The sequence below is a fragment of the Trachemys scripta genome, chromosome 17 (assembly GCF_013100865.1).
Source record: "Trachemys scripta elegans isolate TJP31775 chromosome 17, CAS_Tse_1.0, whole genome shotgun sequence".
Taxonomy (NCBI): Eukaryota; Metazoa; Chordata; order Testudines; family Emydidae; genus Trachemys; species Trachemys scripta.
In genome coordinates this window covers 11,940,267-11,958,164 of record NC_048314.1, presented here as the reverse complement: position 1 = coordinate 11,958,164, position 17,898 = coordinate 11,940,267, and positions in this window count along the sequence as shown.

Here is a 17,898-nt window from a genome sequence, read left to right as displayed (position 1 = left end):
TAGACCCTAATCTGGTCCTGTTTGCACTGGGCAGCCCTTGAAATAGGCATTGTGAAAAGGTGGCAAGATCTTGTTAGTGCTGGACAGTTCTTGGGCTCAGCTGTTCAATGCCCGATCGAGCCACAAGTGCACTGTTTAGTTCTTGAGACAGACATAATTATGGCTGGCACTGAGTTTGAGATGGGCAACATGAAAACTGTACCAAGTCCCGGTTGCAAAGGGAAGTTCCCATGTCTGATAATCTGAAAGTTGAGCTGCAATATATAAAGAATGATTAAGTTTCTCCCTGTTTATTGAACCGAGCACTGTTCAATATAAAACCTTACTGATCGTGGTCTTTACAGAATGGGTTTATTTGCACCATCTCAGGGGACTTCAGTGGCTTTTGCATTTTCATTTCATAATGATAAATTACCTGAAATCACTCCTCACTGAACAGATTCTCTTGGCTTTGGCGCTTGCTAGGATCTTTCATTTTGTGTTGAAAATTGCAGTAGAAAATTTCCTTGAGCCGTTGATATGTCAGACTAGAGTTTATTATCACTCGCCGCCCCAGCGTATGGAGCTGTGTGAAAGGTTTTGTAAATAATATGACACGGGTAGGAACTCATTTGATGCTGTGATAGGTGGTGAATATTCCTAGCCAGGCGGGCAGGGTGAAATAAACTAGTGGGGAGTCTTCTGGGGAGACACAATCTTGTTCTGTAATAGGGCTATGTTAATTAGTAATCTTAGTGTATGAAATACTATTTCAGTGACTGGCTCTTCACCTTCTAGCTAAAAGAAATAGTGTAATGTCAAATCCTGTTCCTGGGTTACTATATCTCTGGGCTGCCTTCACTCCTGTTCAGTACAACAATCCATAGCGAATATGTCTTCTTCTGCATTTGATGTAGAGCACTTCAAAATCCAAGCTCCTGGGTTCCAGTCCTAGTTTTGCCCGAAATTAACTTTCTTGGGCTTTGGACCACCTTTTCTGGAGTGCCTGGAGTTAGGTATCCAAATCTACAGTCAATGGGAACATCGTCTCTGAATATCAGGCCACTCATTTAAGTGGTGAAATATGGATTTAGGTGCCCAAAGTTAGACGCTTTCATTTGAAAATATGGTCTTTAACTTCTCTGCATGTCAGTTTCCCCAGCTGTAAAATGGGAATAATTATTAAGTACACCTCTACCCCGATATAACGCTGTCCTCGGGAGCCAAAAAATCTTACCGCGTTATAGGTGAAACCGTGTTATATCGCTTTGATCCACCGGAGTGCGCAGCCCCGCCTCCCAGAGCACTACTTTACCGCGTTATATCTGAATTGGTGTTATATCGGGTCGCATTATATCTGGGTAGAGGTGTAATTAGATAACAAGATAATCACAGCTGGGCAATTCATGCATCCAATTTTCTGTGATTATCCATTCCAGTTTTGTAATGAGTTGACTTCAGCCATGTTCACCACAAAGCCACCCAATTTACTCTGGATTCAGCCTGGTGTAACTGAGCATAATATGACCTGTTATCCAACAATGGTTCTCACCATTAGCCAAGTGTTCTCATTTCCCGGAGTATAAGCTAGCCTCTGGCAACAGTATATGGAACTTCCTATTCCATTGTGCACAGAGCAGCTCTCAGTGGATCTTGGCTGAGGTTTGGAGCAGCCAAGTTAGAGTGCAGAGATCTGAATAGGAAAAGGGCAGGTGTGGTGTGAGCCCAGCACATAGTCCTTTGTTCAGGTCTTCAGAGATTCATAATTCAGTCCCTACTTTCCAATTGCTTCATGGGGGGAAGTAAGTTATCCCTTTTCCTGGCACAGCTTGATTTTCCCTCTACTCTAGCTCAGTTATACTGGTCAGGTGTTATAAGGCAGAGTCATGGCTCCCCACCCATGCCTGTACATTCTCCACCCACATGCATGAGGGGGGAGGCTGCCCTCAATGCACATTGTAAACCTGATATGAATAGCCCATGCAGGGGACTAAGGAAAAGGGAATTTTTGTCTTCCCTCCCCTGCACAGGTGCATAGGCTGTCTTATGACTGAGCCCTAAGGTAAGAAGGAAGAGTCTAGGGTACCATTATTGGTGTGCCTGGGAGTGGCAATGCAGAAGATCATTAGACTGTTATTTGCGGTATAATCTGTAATCCAGAAATCTCAGTTTGGTACGAGAGTATTGTAAGAGTTACAAGACTAAATCCATATAATGGAGTATCTATTTATCTGTCTGTACATCTGTTATCTGTCATCTTTCTCCTACTCACTAGAAAAATAAAAAACTAAACAAACAAAAAAAGAAATCACAAAAGGAAAACACAAAGAATTTTAATTTACACGGAAAGAACAGTCAGTCTGTGTCTTTAGGATTTGGGGCCTTTACATGGCTTTAGTCTACTGGTGGCAATATCATTTTCTCTCATTTTCAGGCCCCATGAGACAGCCAGAGCGTCTGACATGGCTTAAAGGTAAATGAGAATGAAGTGCAATTTAGGTCCAACTCCATCTGCATAGGGAGTTATTCTGCTTTAAATTCACAAACTACCTTATTTGGAATGAACTTTCCTGTATAGACAAGTCCTAAGTGTTTTCCGGGTCGGGGCCATAACCTTTCTGAATTAGATTGTGAACGGGTCCTGATTTCTGCAAATCTGAATTGCTGACTATATGGGATGAGACAACTTCAGCGGAGGGGTTGTTTCTAACGTGTTATTTCAGCTCTTGGATATTCGTTATTTTTGCTGTGTATCTTTTGGATCACTCCTCTTGAGCAGCTAAGTTGGTCTCATTTATTTTTTACAGGTGAATATTTGGCATGATTTTGTTCTGGAGTCTTTCCTTCCCCCCCCCCCTCTCTATTTCAACCTCTTGGTCTCCTGCTACTTTTTGGGGGCTTCAACAATCATTTATATGCAGCCAGAGAACAGATTTATCCCTCCTTTCCTGAATTTTGGAAGCTTCCTTGTCAGTTTATTTCTTACAGCTCAGTTTCTAACTGGATGATGCTAATCGTTTACTATTCAATCCAGAGAAGGCGGACATTTTATTTTTAGATCCTGTCACTCTAGGACTTTCTTTTTTGAGATAAACTCATCTCTGATGACTCCTTTTCCTGAGCTATAGAATCTGGCAGTTATTTTCTGCTCCGCGTTGTTATTTCTCTCATGTATTAACTCTTGTTAAGATCTCACACTTCTATGTATTAGATATTTTTCAGGAGTTGTTCTTATTTCACTACCATCACAGAGCCCCTGATGCATGCTTTTGCTCTTTCCCATCTTGACTTTTGCAGTCGACTTCCGGCTGCTGTCCCTGTTGCTCTGTTATCTAACACTGCCTTTAAGACAGAGCAAGCACTGTGACAGTTGATGTGTCTGATTCACATCTGTTTCAGCGAGCCTTTCTTGGAGGTTGATGGGTTTGGTTCCCAAGGGCTTGTTCAAACCTTTCTTTGGGGGGGACAATGAGTTTACACGCCTTTGAGTTTCATGTTTATACTCATCCAGAAACTCAAAGAGGAACTTAGCTCAAACTGCCTGGTTTCCACCCAAAATTTGTTCTTCATATGTGTTCATGCTAGTGCAGCTCAAATGATTCCCGCAAGTGAGCATGAAATTTAACTGTAAATTTGCTTTGGGATTTAAATAAATATTTGTAGACAATTTTCCCGCTACTTACTTGCCTCTTGTTATTATTATGTTTTACTAATATAGCACCAATCGGTAACGGTACATGTCATTTTACAGACAGATACAATGACAGGTCTCTTCCCTGAGGATCCTGAAATCTAGATTAGGCAACACGGAAAAGGATGACAATAAACAAGGGGGAAGTATTAAAGGACACTGGTTGCAACAGTGGAAGATCCTGAGATGAGCTTAGTGTTATGTATACATCTTGTTAGTTCTGGTGTTCAGAACAAAGACTGGGGAAGATATTAGCGATGAAAAGCCAACCAAAAGAAATGAGTCTCCAGAAGGAATTTGGAGGAGGAGAATGATGTCTCTGAGGACCAAACAATGATGCCTAGCTCACTGAAAGGTTTACAGACATCTGCAAGCCTGGCTGAGTTTCAGATTCATAAGGAAGTCCCAAACCTGATTTCAGGATGGGAAGTCGTATACAGCTCTGTATAGAGCCACGAGGTTTGTTTGGTTACTTGTTCTTGTTTTTCTAACATAAATCTTCCTCTTGGGCTTTTGCACTAGTTGCCTCTTCTCTTTTCACATTTGATTCGGTTTGGGTTTTTTAAAATCTGGCATGGAGAGGTCCGTAGGTAGAAGGGCAACCTCTCTTTTGGAGGCACAAATGGTACCCATAAAATTTGTGTCTCATATCTACACCTGCAACTCAATCATGGGTGCAAATCAGGTCAACAGAGGCATAGACACTCAGATCTGTTCCTACAGATGCAAAGAATGAAGGCACACGTTTTGCTGGCACAAATTACACCATCAAAATGGGGGCTGGGACTGAGCCCAAATGAAAACACACCAATATAATTCATTTTATTATCCCAACTAAGTGTTCTGCCTGGAGGCCCTTTAGCTTAATGGATAGATAACTTGGCAGGGACTCAAGAGACCTGGTTATATTCATGGCTTGGCCGCTGGTCTGCTGGGTGACCTTGGGCAAATCATGTCACTGCTCCGTGCCTCAGTTTCCCCATCTGTAAAATGAGGCGAATGATACTTTGCTGACTTGCTTTGAAAAGTCCTTTAATGATGAAAAGCGCTATATAAGAGCGAAGCATTCGTATTGTTGCTCAGCTCCTCAGGCTCCACTATACTGATTTGTCCTTGGTGTCTGTGTTGTTACCATTTTCAAATTCTAAACGCGGGCCCTTTTCTTTTGTGTTTTCCAGTCTGGTAGAACTCTCTCTCTCCAGACATTCGTGCCGCTGGCTCATTAGCTCATTTCAAATCTAAGCTTAAATCTTTTATATATTTTTTTTCAAGTTACCACCTTGTCTAATTTCCTTTTATTCTTGCTTTATGTGCTTATCCATGTATGGTGTGAGTGGCTCTTTTTTCCCACTCCGCACGGGGCTTTGACTGTGGTGAAAAGTACTGTGTTAAATCTCTAATAAAGTACATGTCAACTATTCACGTCACACCCAGCACGAGGGAGAAGAGTGCGTTATGCTAATGGTCAGCGTAAGCGGCCTTTAAAACTATATACACCCAGAGGGCACCTTCTTTACAGCCAACACAGAATTCTGAAAGGAATAGGGAGGATACAAAGGTAAGGCAGCTGCTGTTGGTCCCTATAGACTGGTGCTTTCAGGAAGAACAAATGTCATAAGGAGACAAGGGGACGGATTTTTTTCCAGGTTGATACTGGCTCCTGCTGGCATAAACCTAGGGGCAGGTCCCTGTTGTCAGAACGTCCTTTGGATGAAGGGGGTTATGATAGGAAATGACTGAGCAGCTAGCGGCAGCCTCCGATGCCAGAGCTTTGATGGCACCCTGGATGGATGCACACTTAGGGTATGTGTGTCCTGCTATTAGACATCTGCGGCTGGCCCGTGTCACCTGACTTGGGCGTGCAGGGCTCGAGTTGCGGGGCCGTTTAATTGTGTTGTAACTGTTCAGGCGTGGGCTGGAACCTGCGCTCTGGCACCCTCCCCTCTTGCAGGGTCCCAGAGCCCGGGCTCTAGCCCGAGTGGGAACATGTACACTGCTATTTTTAGCCCCATAGCATGAGCCCCATGAATCCGGGCTCTGCGACTTGCTGCCGTGGGTGGTTCTTTTTTGCAGTGTAGCTGTCCCCTGAGGCACTGATCCTTGCAGCCAGCTCCATGTGGGTTCGCTTGCAGCTATTTTCACTGCACATGGCAGACTATTCTCCAAGACCATCTTTCAACTGCATACTCATTAATATTTATATCTGATCCCTGATTCTAAGAGCTACAAGGATGCAATCAGGGAAAGGAACATGCCCTGTGACCTGCGCATCCCATCAAAACAGCTCAAATGTTGAGCAACACACTCACAACAGACACGCCCTATAGTGATAGACCCAAGCAGCTCAGCCTGTTTAGTTTAACAAACAGAGAAGGTTAAGCGGGGACTTGATCACAGTCTGTAAGTCTCTACATGGAGAACAAAAACCTGCTAATAGAGGGCTCTGCAGTAGAGCCGACAGAGATATAACGAGATCCAAAGGCTGGAATTAGAAGTCAGAGAAATTCAGTCTAGAAATAAAGTGCATATTGTTAATAGCGAAGGTAATTAACAATTAGAAAATTTACTCCGGAGTGTGGTGGATTCTCCATCACGGGCAATTTTTCAATCAAGATTGCACGTTTTTCTAAAAAGATCTGCTCTAGTTCAAACAGGAATGAACTCAGGGACGTCCCATAGCCTATGTTGAACATGAGGTCAGGGTATAGGATCACAATGGTCCCTTCTGGCTTTATAATCTATGAGCCCCTCAGAAATGACCAAGGCTTGCTTGCAGAAGTGATTGTTTGGCGGCTAGTTTTGAACAATGCCTACGTTTGAAAAAAAAAATCACGTCTGTGGCTGCAAACAGAAAAAGGGACAAAATTCGTCAGTGACATGAATCATTCTGGCTTCTTCTGACCTTTTCTGGCATGAGCAAACTGTGCGTAGTTCCATCCAGCAGCTTCGGAGCTTTGCAACTTCTTTCAGTGATAGTCATGCATACAATATCTTATTACATTTGATATTAATAGCAGTGCGGTGCTCAGCTATTGAAAATCCATATGGCCTGTAGAATATTTACAGTATGACAAAGTAATGAGTCACAGAGACAGGCTGCGGTAGTGCATTCCCAGCCCTTTGCTCAAAGTGAATGCAGGAAGGTACTGATGTAATCTGTGCATCATGGCCAAGGTGGGATTTTGAGTGGCTGGGTTTGTGGCTTGCCTGCGGGAGGGGACAGTTTGGATGGGGATATAGGTTGGTGCATTGTAATATGTGGTTGTGAACACTGTGAAGAGCTCCCATAGGCTCATTCGTGTACCTTCCTGCGTGTGAGTAAGGGGACATGGAGCTCTTTTACTTTCCTGCATGGCCCACCCACTTCACTGGAGTGGGGAGCGGGGGAGAAAGCAGCAATGGTGGTGGGTGGGAAGTGGGAAGGCAGGGTGGGGTGTGGGCTGTGCCCGCCAACCAGGGCCGGCTCCAGCATTTCTGTCGCCCCAAGCAAAAACAAACAAACAAACAAAACCCACGATAGGCGGGGGCAGTTCAGCGGCAGGTCCTTCGCTCCTAGAGGGAATGAGGGACCTGCCGCCCCTGAATTGCCGCAGGTGCCGCCCCTCTCCCTTGGCCGCCCCAAGCACCTGCTTGTTAAGCTGGTGCCTGGAGCCGGCCCTGGGCTCCAACACGTTAGTCACTGCCCTAGAACTGGCACTGCGGGGGAAGCACCAGCTTCTGACTCTCAAAGAGCTTAGCATCTACGAAGGCAAAACAGATGGACAGTGAAAGGTGAGGGCCAAGAACCCTGACCCAGGTGGCCATTAGCTGCAACAAGGGGCCACAGAGGATGGGTGACCGCAAGGCGAGGTGACAACGAGGGCCTTAGTGAGAATTTTAACAGTAGAGATAAAGAGAAAAGGGTGGGCCTTCGAGAGAAAGAAGCAGTCGGATTTGGATTCAGCTTGGATGTGTGGGGCACAGTGGGAGGAGAAGGAGTCAAACAGGACCAACAGGTGCTGGGCCTCAGTGACTGTGAGGAAGTTGCGGTTGTGAACGGTTGACAGAGTCTCGGGGGAGTGGAGCAGGCCCGGGAGGAAAATTCAGGAGTCCAGCACTTTTGTGCTATGAGGTGGTCAAGGCTAATCTCTCTGGGCCCCAGGGGTCAAAGCAAGGAGGATAGCCAACTCCTCATGATCCCCTGACAATGTGCTGTGCGGGGCAGCTGCTGCTCCTTTTTAGATCAGTGCAAAGAAGTCTTGTCTCTGAGGCTACTTCTACATGAGGCGCTAGAGGTGTGATTTCCAGCTCAAGGAGACGTACCTGCGCTAGCTCTCATTGGGATAATGTGCTAAAAATAGTAGGGTAGCTGCCATAGCATGAGCAACGGTGAGCGGTGGCATGAGCCACCCATACCAATTACAAACACATCTGGGCCCTGTGGGCACGGCTAGCCCATGCCGCTGCTTGCCACTGCCCATGCTAATGTGGCTACACTGTTATGAGCATGCGAATGTGATGAGAGCTAGCATGAGTATGTGTAAGTGAGCTGGGAGTCCCACACTCAGCTCATAATTAAGGCATACCCTCCGTGCCCAGAGACCACACTCGTTCCTCCCCCTTTGCAATACATATCTCAGCACAACAGGGTAACTTTCCCCCTCCCAGCCAGACAAAGCCAACGAAGTCACTGAGCTCCACTATGGATAGCCAGGGGCTGTGATGGCTCTTCATTTTCGCTTTCTCACTGTTTCAGACGAGGATGGGTTTCTGTGGCCGTGCAATGCGGCTGCTAGAGGGGGGTAGAAAGCTGCCAGCGCCTGTCGCTCACGTCCTCCTCTCATTTCCAGCCAGAAGATTTCTTATAACGATGGGAACTTATCAGCCTGAAAAACTTTCCGCAGAGCGTATTTCTTGGGGAACGGAGTGGAAATGGGATCTCCTCCTCCGGGACGTGATGGCCTTTTCCAGGGGACAGTTTAATCTTTTAGAGACAGATGAATATGAGACTCAATAATCCTGTAATACCAGCAGAAGATGAGGGGAGATGGAAAGAATTTCAATAGAAGAGCTGGAGGAAGAGACTCCTCAGTGGTTGCAAACATCCCTTTGGAGTCCCTTGGTAAGGCATAAGGGGTGGAATTTACCCCAGGGCAGAGGACCAGCAACAAAGCAACTTAAGTCCCATGGGGACTGTGATTTCAGGGACTTAGGCAAAGGAATTCTATTGCTGTTTTAAAAATGAACAGCAGGTGGCCCTTCTTTCCCCCCGCCACCAAAACACATGTGGACTTGGCTACTCTCCCCCTGCCTTGAGACCAGAACCATTAGCCACGTCCCCTCATAACTCTTGAGCACCAGATTCCCATCCTGATCTTTTCTCTTAGACTTTTCTCTGGCACTGTTGCCAATAGCACCATCCTCTCCATCACTGGTGAGCTTATGTGGGAGCTAAGTTGTGCATAGGGCATTGTGCTGGCGCTCTGCCCAGGGATGAATTTCAGAGACTAAAGAGGCATTGAGGAGGAGAGAGTGGGGTGTGTGTGAGGGAGTGTTGCCCATTGGGTGAAGAAAAAGCCTGCGAACCAAGTTTACGGGGTTCTATTCCTGACTCATCCACTAACATGCCGTGTGTCCTTGGCCAAGTCACCTCATCTCTCTGAGCCTCAGTTTAGCCATCTGTGAAATGAGGATAAAGATATTTGCAAGGTGTTTTGGGGGAAGGGGCATGGGTCCCTCTGAGTATCTCTATCTCTCTGCTTGGGACAATATATGAATCTTCATCCTACCTGTATGTGGAGCAGAAGCTCTGGACTTTTCATGTCCTTTCAGTATCTGCATTAAGTGCACATCAGTCTGGGGATCTAAGCTCACAGATCCATGTCTGATTTTGGTAACTAACAGGGGGGAGGCACTGAAAACCTTTGTGGTTGTGCAGCATCACCGACTGTTTCTCATCCTAAGGAAAAGCACAGCTCATCTTCCCTGAGTTGCTTTCTATGCCACGCTTGGAACAATGGCCCATCCCAACAACGCTGAACCACTGCATGGGATAGTCGTTCACAACACCAGCACAAAAGCGCCCATTTGCCCTGCCCCACTGAAAATCACTGTGCAGAAGAGTCGCTGGCAATAACCCCTACAGCAAAGTTGGGCTTCCAAGGCTGTGTTAATTCTAGTAGAGATGTCAGGTGTGACGGTTGCCGTCACCCCGGTGATTAAGGCCAGCAATCAGCCTTAGTTTTTTTGATAGAATATGAGCCCTGACTGATTAACAAAGTGCACTTTGGCCTCAGGTTAATAGCAGATTTCACAGTACTGCTACAGAGTAATTATTAGTTAAAAAGGGTCTCAGTGAAGGGTTTGATATTCTCCTACAGGCGCCATCCATTTGAATGCCGACTTGTAAAGTAACATCGTGGGCATGAATGGCAGGTAAACTGGTGATTGTGTGGCCCCGATACATTAGTATTCCTGGTACATCAGTCACCACCGTATATGAGACGGACTAATGTATCAGTTGCTCCATTTTATGATACCTCAGTGAATTAATTGACCAAAGCATTTAGTTGTCTCAGCACATCAGTTATCTAAGTTATTCAATTATCTGGATGTATCAGTTTTCTCCATTTGTCAGTTGTCTCACTATGTCAGTCACTCTGGTGTATCAATCGTCCAGGTGTATTTCTTTCTCTTGTTTATTGGTTGTCATGGTAATGTCAATCACTGGAATGTATAAAACTCCCCATGTTTTATTATCCAAGTTTATTGGTTGTCTGGATGTGTCAGCTGCCCTGGTGAATCAGTCACCCTAATAGCCCAGACGGTCCTTCTACTACTCCTCTTCCTCTCTTTCCTTCCTCACCATTCTTTTTCTTGCCTTCTTTTCCTCACGTCTCCACCTTCTTTACTCCCCTTCTCTCACTCTTCGGGTTTGGAACTGGAGACCAGCATAGCCAGGGAGTGGTGTTTCAGCAGAACTTTAGGCAGCGTGCTCCAGAACAGGGTTCCATTTTATCCCTGTCCAGGCTTTTTGGGATGACGAGGGGGATTCAGGTCAACAGCTCTGGTTTTGTCACATCCCATCTTGCAAACTGAGAATTGCTCATCGTTGTAGGCATCAGGCACTTGGCAAGATGCTGAGTTGGAACTGCTGGTGAAGGGCTCCAACCTTAGTATGTAGCAAAGCAGGCCTTCCAGCAGTATCTTAGGTACCCACCTGGCCGCCATTGTGGCTAAGCACTCACAATCTTCAGAGCAGCCCTGTGAGGTAGAGCAATGTTGTTATCCCCCTTTCACAGATGAGGAACTGATGCACAGAGAGACTAAGTGATTTGCCCAAGGTCACACGGGAAGCCTGTGGCAATTCAGGGAATTGAACCCAGATCTCCCAAGTTTCAGGCAAGGGCCTTAACCATTACACACCATCCTTGTTCTGGTAGGAAGAAAGGGAGAGCTAGTCACAATAGCAATTTAATTGACTTTGAACATCTCAGTAGCCAGGCTACTTGTTAGGGGGAAAACAATCACTATCAAATCCTTTTTGTAGAAGATCCTGCAATTTCTTTGCAGCCTAGAGAGCTTTCCTTTCCCTACACGCTGAACAAACATTACCAAATGTGCTCCTTTACCTGCAGACCTGCTCGGCTGAGAGAATGTTTTTTTGCCAATTAAAGGGCTTCCCGCTGCTGTGGTTGATCCACACAAACGGAAAGAGAAGGAAGGCGGGGAGAGGGGAATGATTAAATCAGGGGAACAAAGGCGCAAGGGCAAGTTAAAAGGCAATCTGATATGAATAAAAAAAAGTCCCTCGAAGTACCAGCCTCTTTGTCCCGTGTGTCCCCCAGCCCTCCTGTGTTATGTGGCGAGGTTTTGTCATTCTCAATGACAGAGCTGGAAAAGACAGTTTCCCAGCTTAAAATAGTAGCGGGCAGGCCACAGCGTGCTCAGAGGTGCAGTTCAGGCTGGATGCACACTCAGAAGTTCAGGTCCATAACATGCTTCCTCCTCAGAGTGGCTTCATGCTGGGCCTCAAAAGGCCTCCCTTGTGGCTATCTTTGTGGTCGGTGCTGTAAATGCACACAGCTGTCACCTGTCCCCTTGCAACCAACTATTGGGTGCAATTCCTGGAGCTTTCCACACTCATACAACACACTGCATCTTCACACAACAGGTACTTCAAGTGTTTTAACAAGCATAATCGGCAATTCCCTTTAACATGTCTTTAGCTGAGGTTCAGTGCAGCCTACAATGATTTCTTCCCAGCACAGACAGGCAGCATTGAGCAATGCAACTTATACCACATCAGCTGGCTGCCTTAACTCCATACCATGATGCATTGTCTCATGTTTGTAAATTCCCTCCAGACACTTTGCTGGACTCTATGGGACAGGTAATTCAGGAAACCCAGAGTGTGCTGGCACAATAATGCTTTCAAAGTGTAGATGCAGTGAAACATTCCTGTTGAAAACAGTGTTGTTTGGGTGGATTGGAAAGATGTTAGACAACCAGCCCCTGCAATATCCTTGTGTAATGGGCTTGCGCAGTGTGTGTTGTGTCTCCCTGGAATAGCTAGTCTACATAGATGATAACAGCCTACTACTGCTGCCAACTAATGGAGTTATTCTTTTAGCTCAACGGGTAGAGGTCTGTGCTTTGGATAGGAAGGTCTCAGGTTCAGATCCCACTGATATTTCATTACTTATGTCACAATTTTTCTCATAGCATTGGCAGAATCTGGTGGCGGAGAACCCAGTTTTCCAGCAAACCCAGGGTTAAATAGGCCTGCTGCAGAGCATGGCTGTAAATCTTGGCACTTATGCGTGCAATAAGCCTTTTCAAAGTCCCCAAGCATTTATCATCATTCCTGTCTCCTAGCTAATGAGCACCTAAAGTGATTTTCTATTGCTTGTAATTCACCAAAATTGTTCTAACAGTTCGAAGAGCCGAAATTGACAGGCTAATGCGGCCGCTTGCCTGGCTGTTTCAATGGCTTGTCGAAGGGTGAGCTGATTGCTGCCTCGATGATCATCCGAGGTGCTTCAGACAACATCATTTCTGTAATAGATCAACAATCTGAAGGCTGAAAACAAAGGCCAGAGGAGAGCGATCATCAGTCACGATGTGGCGCTTAAGGCTAAAATGGGTCAGGGTTGAATACTAAAGAATACCAGGCAAAAAACAAAAGTCTCTCTGACTTGCTTTCCCTCCGTTTCAACTTCCAGCCAACAACCTCCCAGTAAACTCCCTCATGGTGTCTGGTCCCCACTTCCTTTGGTCAGGAAACCTAGGGGGGGAATAAATTATATGGGGCACAGTCCACAATGGAGATGGTTAGTCTCTGTCCTGTTGGCTTTGTTTGCTTTCTCTGCAGAGGACGCGTGTAAGAAGTGACTGGGGACGGGTGCCTCTGAGGAGACATCATCTTAAACCTGATCCTCATCAGGCTAATGGTGTGCACTCCTCTGTTGCTAGATTGGGGTAACCCGGCAGCTGCAAGGCTCTCATTACTGCAGGAGCAGGCTTGAGTGTTGTCAACCCTGCGCATGCAGAAAGCATGAGTCAGGCTGCAAAACAGCATGAGATCAGCTTAACATCATGAGACTTGGAAAGCAAATGACCCCCTCTCCCAAATTTAGTATTTTGTGTTGTCTTTTTCAGCCCTTTGCTTGCACTTGGGTCATGGTTTGAAGTTTTTCTCCACAACCCTGAGGGCTAGAAGCTTACTTTTTATTTAACAAAACGATAGCTGAGATTCTCAAGTAACCGTTTGACTCCAGAAGCTGGGGCTTTAAGAAAAACTCCAAATATTGTGAAGTGTTGGCATCACTGGGGCTGCCCTGAGATGTATCGATCCGCCCAGCACTTTCAACATTCTGAATCGGAATCCTTCCCACACCGTCAGATGTTGTTTAGAGCATGAGCAAGGCTCTGCTATCCCCATCTATCCTGCTGTCTCCTGGAATGGCTGCATTGTTGCGTTTCTGTAACTTAACTTGTTTACAAGGATAGGTTGTTGGGGTATCCCTCAGTCCCCAACGTGGAGGACCAGTTGAGCTGCTTTTCGTCTGGTCTCTACCCATTGATCTGTTTGGGGGCGGCCATAAGAGATGTCCCATCAGCAGAGCTCTCATGGGAACATACAAGCCTTCCCATCCCATCAAGGTGCAGCCTCCAAGAAAGGACTTTTAACGTTGTGTTTATACATTCTGTATTGGTGCTGGACTGGGTGAAAATCATAGAATAGAATAGAATATCAGGGTTGGAAGGGACCTCAGGAGGTCATCTAGTCCAACCTCCTGCTCAAAGCAGGACCAGTCTCCAGACAGACTTTTGCCCCAGATCCCTAAATGATCCCTCAAGGATTGAACTCACAACCCTGGGTTTAAAAATCTGAAACTTTGCTCCAGTCTTTCCACTCCCACTCCAGACCCTCATCCGCTTTAGCCTCATTTATAGATGCAACATGAAGAGAATTAGCATGCATACCGTGTTTATGTATTTATTAAAAATACAATATTTTGGGGGGAAAATAACTGCAACAAACTTAAGTTTCAGATCATACTTTGTGTGGCGGCTAACATGTGACTCTGTGTCCTATGACTGAGGATTTTCTTTAGTAACTCCTAGGTTGTCCTCATTACAAGGATAGCTGCTCTCTAACTTCATCTTGTGGCTTGTATCTGGTTGCCCAGGACAGAAACTGCAGGCTCTGAATATCCTTCTTTGTTAGAGGACTGCAGCACTTCTGGGGGAAATGGTGGAAATGGCCATAGGCAGAATGATCTATAGCCACAGTGACTAGTGGGTGTAGCTTTTGGCAACTGTTCAATTTGTTTTCTTTCTACTGCACCTTTGGGTCTCTAGGCGCCTGTGCTCTCCTGCCATTTTGTCATCCTGTCCCCACTGGTACTGAGCTGGATTCATGGTGAATACAGAACAGGCAGGCTCATTGTTAAGACTTGACTCACATAGTTGCACTTGCCATTGTTCTAGCTGTACTTGTGCAAGCCCGAGGAGCAGTTGTGTGTTGTTGCCCGCAGTGGCAGTCACATTCATGTTCCTAAGAACAGAATTGAGCTCCACCTGCTTTACAAGCTCTTGCAAATGACTACTATTATTGTAACTTACTGGCTATATGTGTCTTTGTCCCCCTCTAGTGGCTGGATCACGGAAGCGGTGTATGAGTCTCGTACTCCCTCCAAGCTAATGGACCTGGTTGTACAGTAGAAGCTGATGTTTTTAGGTGCAGAGGTCTGAGGTTTAGTCCCTGCCGCTGACCCAGTCAGAGGAGTCATTACAAGTGGTGGCCTGTACTGAGATTTGAACAGCTGTGGACCTCTGAGATGTGGACCAAGTTCCCCTAGCCATGGAATGACAATAATTTGTATTGCAGTAACGCCTAAAGGCGCCAAATAATATCAGGCCACCACCGTGCTAGGGGCTGTACAAACCCCTAGTAACAGACACGTCTTACCCTGAAGAGTTTACAATCCAAATAGATGAGATAGACAGAGAATATGAGGGAAGTAGTATTAGCCCCATTCTGCAGATGAGGAATTGAGATGTTAAGTGATTTGCCCAAGCTCTCGCAGGGAGTCTGTGGTAGGGCTGGGATTTGACTCTAGATCTCCTGAATCCCAGTCCAGTACTTTAGCAAGACCATCTTTTTGCATGAAAGGCAGTTGCAGAGCTGGTTGGAAATTTTTCATTGAAATGGTTTTTGACACAAAATGCCATTTTTCTTAAAATTGAGTCATTTTGAAAAATATGTAGATTTTGACAAAATTTGATTTTGGACTCCTGTCCCACATAAAATCTTAAACAAACCATTTAAATAATGTCAAAATATTCCATTTTGACATTTTTGGAAGAAAAAGTTTCAATGTTTCATTTTGAAACCACTTGAAATGAAATTCATTTTTGATACAAAAACATTTTGAAAAGTTTGAAAAGGTTGAAATTGGAACTAAACACAAAAAAATTGGAAGTTCATTTTGTGGGATATTTCTATCTTTGTTTTGTTTTCATTCCATTTTGGAATGATTTTTTTTTTTTAAATTTTGGAGTTTCCCAGAAAATCTGGTTTGTTCCCAGTTCTAGCTAGCAATAACAATGGCTTTTTTTGTAGGGTCGTGGCCTCTGTTTGTACGTCATGGCGAGATGCTGATTTCAGTGGGACTTGAGGGAACTCAGGACCCTGCATGAGAAGGTGCTTACATAGTCACTGCCCATCTCCCTGTAGTCCTTACTGTTTATTTTTTTAAAATAAATACATCTCTTTTGCATGTTCAGCAGGTCCATAGCCCCTTTTCAGATTGCTTGCTCTTGGGGTGCATGTTGAATAGACAGTTAATAGCCATGGAGAAGAGGTGGGAAGATTAGAGGAAGCTATAGAAAGGAAATTTAAATATAAAGGATGTTTAGATTTTAAGAATTGTCCCTTAACCCAATGGCAACACGTTAAATCACAGAAGTTTCAATAACTCATACTATATCTCCATGGAGATGTGCACCATATGGAGTTAATTAGTAGAACAACAAAACAATCAATTAGTTCCTTAATTAGTTTTACTAAGAAATGATAACAAACACAAACAATTTATCCAAACAAATGTCTGAACTGCATTGATGGTTTAATGGCCCCATGAAACTGGCTACACACTGGGCCCCTTTGTGTGCTTCAATTTATTCTGCAGATATCGAGGGTAAACGTCGGCCTTGGTCCAGCCAAAGTGTTTTATCTTTATGATCAATTATTTACAATATCAGAATACAAGAGAGGAGTTTGCTCGGAGCTTTTCATTAAAAAAGAAAAGAAAAGAAAAGAAAAACCACCCTTGAATAACAGGGTCGCATCAGGCTAGAAAATAACCTTGTAGCAATTTGTGAGGAGGAAAAAAACAACAAACCAACACAGTTCAGTGCTATAAATTAAAGAGTTTTCTATATATTATCCAGGTTGGTATGGATCAACCTGGGCTATATATATTCATTACTCAGGCCAATTTGCATCAGGCACAGGCAAGCCATCCATTAACTCAGCCTGGGGATCAAGGAAAGAGATTCATTGGTAAAACATTAGGTGGATATAGACCATCGAAGTCTGAAAATGGGGGTTCACTGTGTGTCTCATGCTGCGCTAGCTCAGGGGAATCTGAACGAGGTGATTATCTATGTGGTGTGGCTTTTCCTGATCTGAAGGTGGGCCTGACAGGGGTAGAGAACGCATTCTCCATGCCATCAAGAAAGGTAAAAATCTAATTTAGCTCCTTTGCTGCACTCGCAGCTGTGATTAATTGTTTGTTAACAAGAGAGTCAAAGCACAGCCATTTATCTGCTTTTGATCAGGCAGATTACGGGATATAACATTTTAATAAATTTGTTGTGACTTTAGATATATGTTAAAATGATGAATAGATTGAGCTGCTCTAGATGTTTTAGTTCCAATAAAGTTATTTTTAGGATGGTGTTTACACAGTGAAATAACCTATTATTTATCCAGTTACATTTTTATGAACAAATCCTTTTTTGGGGGTACATTCTGAGAATGACAATTTATTGCCATCGTTCACCCATACATTTTCTTCCCCTATAAATAGCTCTGTTATTTATTATTTTTGAGGGCATGTCCTCTGTCTGCAGCCTCCGAACAGGTCCATGGTCTACCAAAGATAAGTTTGGTGGGGATTCTGGGTAATCAGGATGGCCAGAGTTTAAGAACAATAATGTCTGCTGGGTGCAGAGCAAGGAATATTTTTTAGGCAGGGGGTGAGCCCATCTGCAGAGAAGACTTTCCATCAGGGACTCCAACTGCAGAGGCTCAGGTAATGAAACGTGCCCTGAAAGAGAAGGGTAATAGCTTGCTAAGTCATGAAGGCCTAGGTGGCTCTGCAGTCTTTATTTCTTTGGCTGTGTTTGAGTGTCTCCTCCTGCTAGTTAACAGACTGTGGGTGGGTTTCCAAGGCAGCCTTTGTTTCAGTAAACTCTGGTTCAGTCAGCAAGGTGTGGGTGAGTTTGCAGTGTTTGTTTCAACACATTGGCTCAGGCTGGAAGGAGACCGATATATACACATAGGGCTTCCTTACAGCATCTCAACTAGATTCTCTGCTGCGTTGGGAAACTATTTTTAAAAACCAATTTCTGCTACCCAGTTATTCTGCATGACACATCACATGGTTAAAGGAGATTTTAAAAGCCATTCTTGGGATCATATAATTAGCTCTTCCTCAGGTCTATGGGTCAAGGTA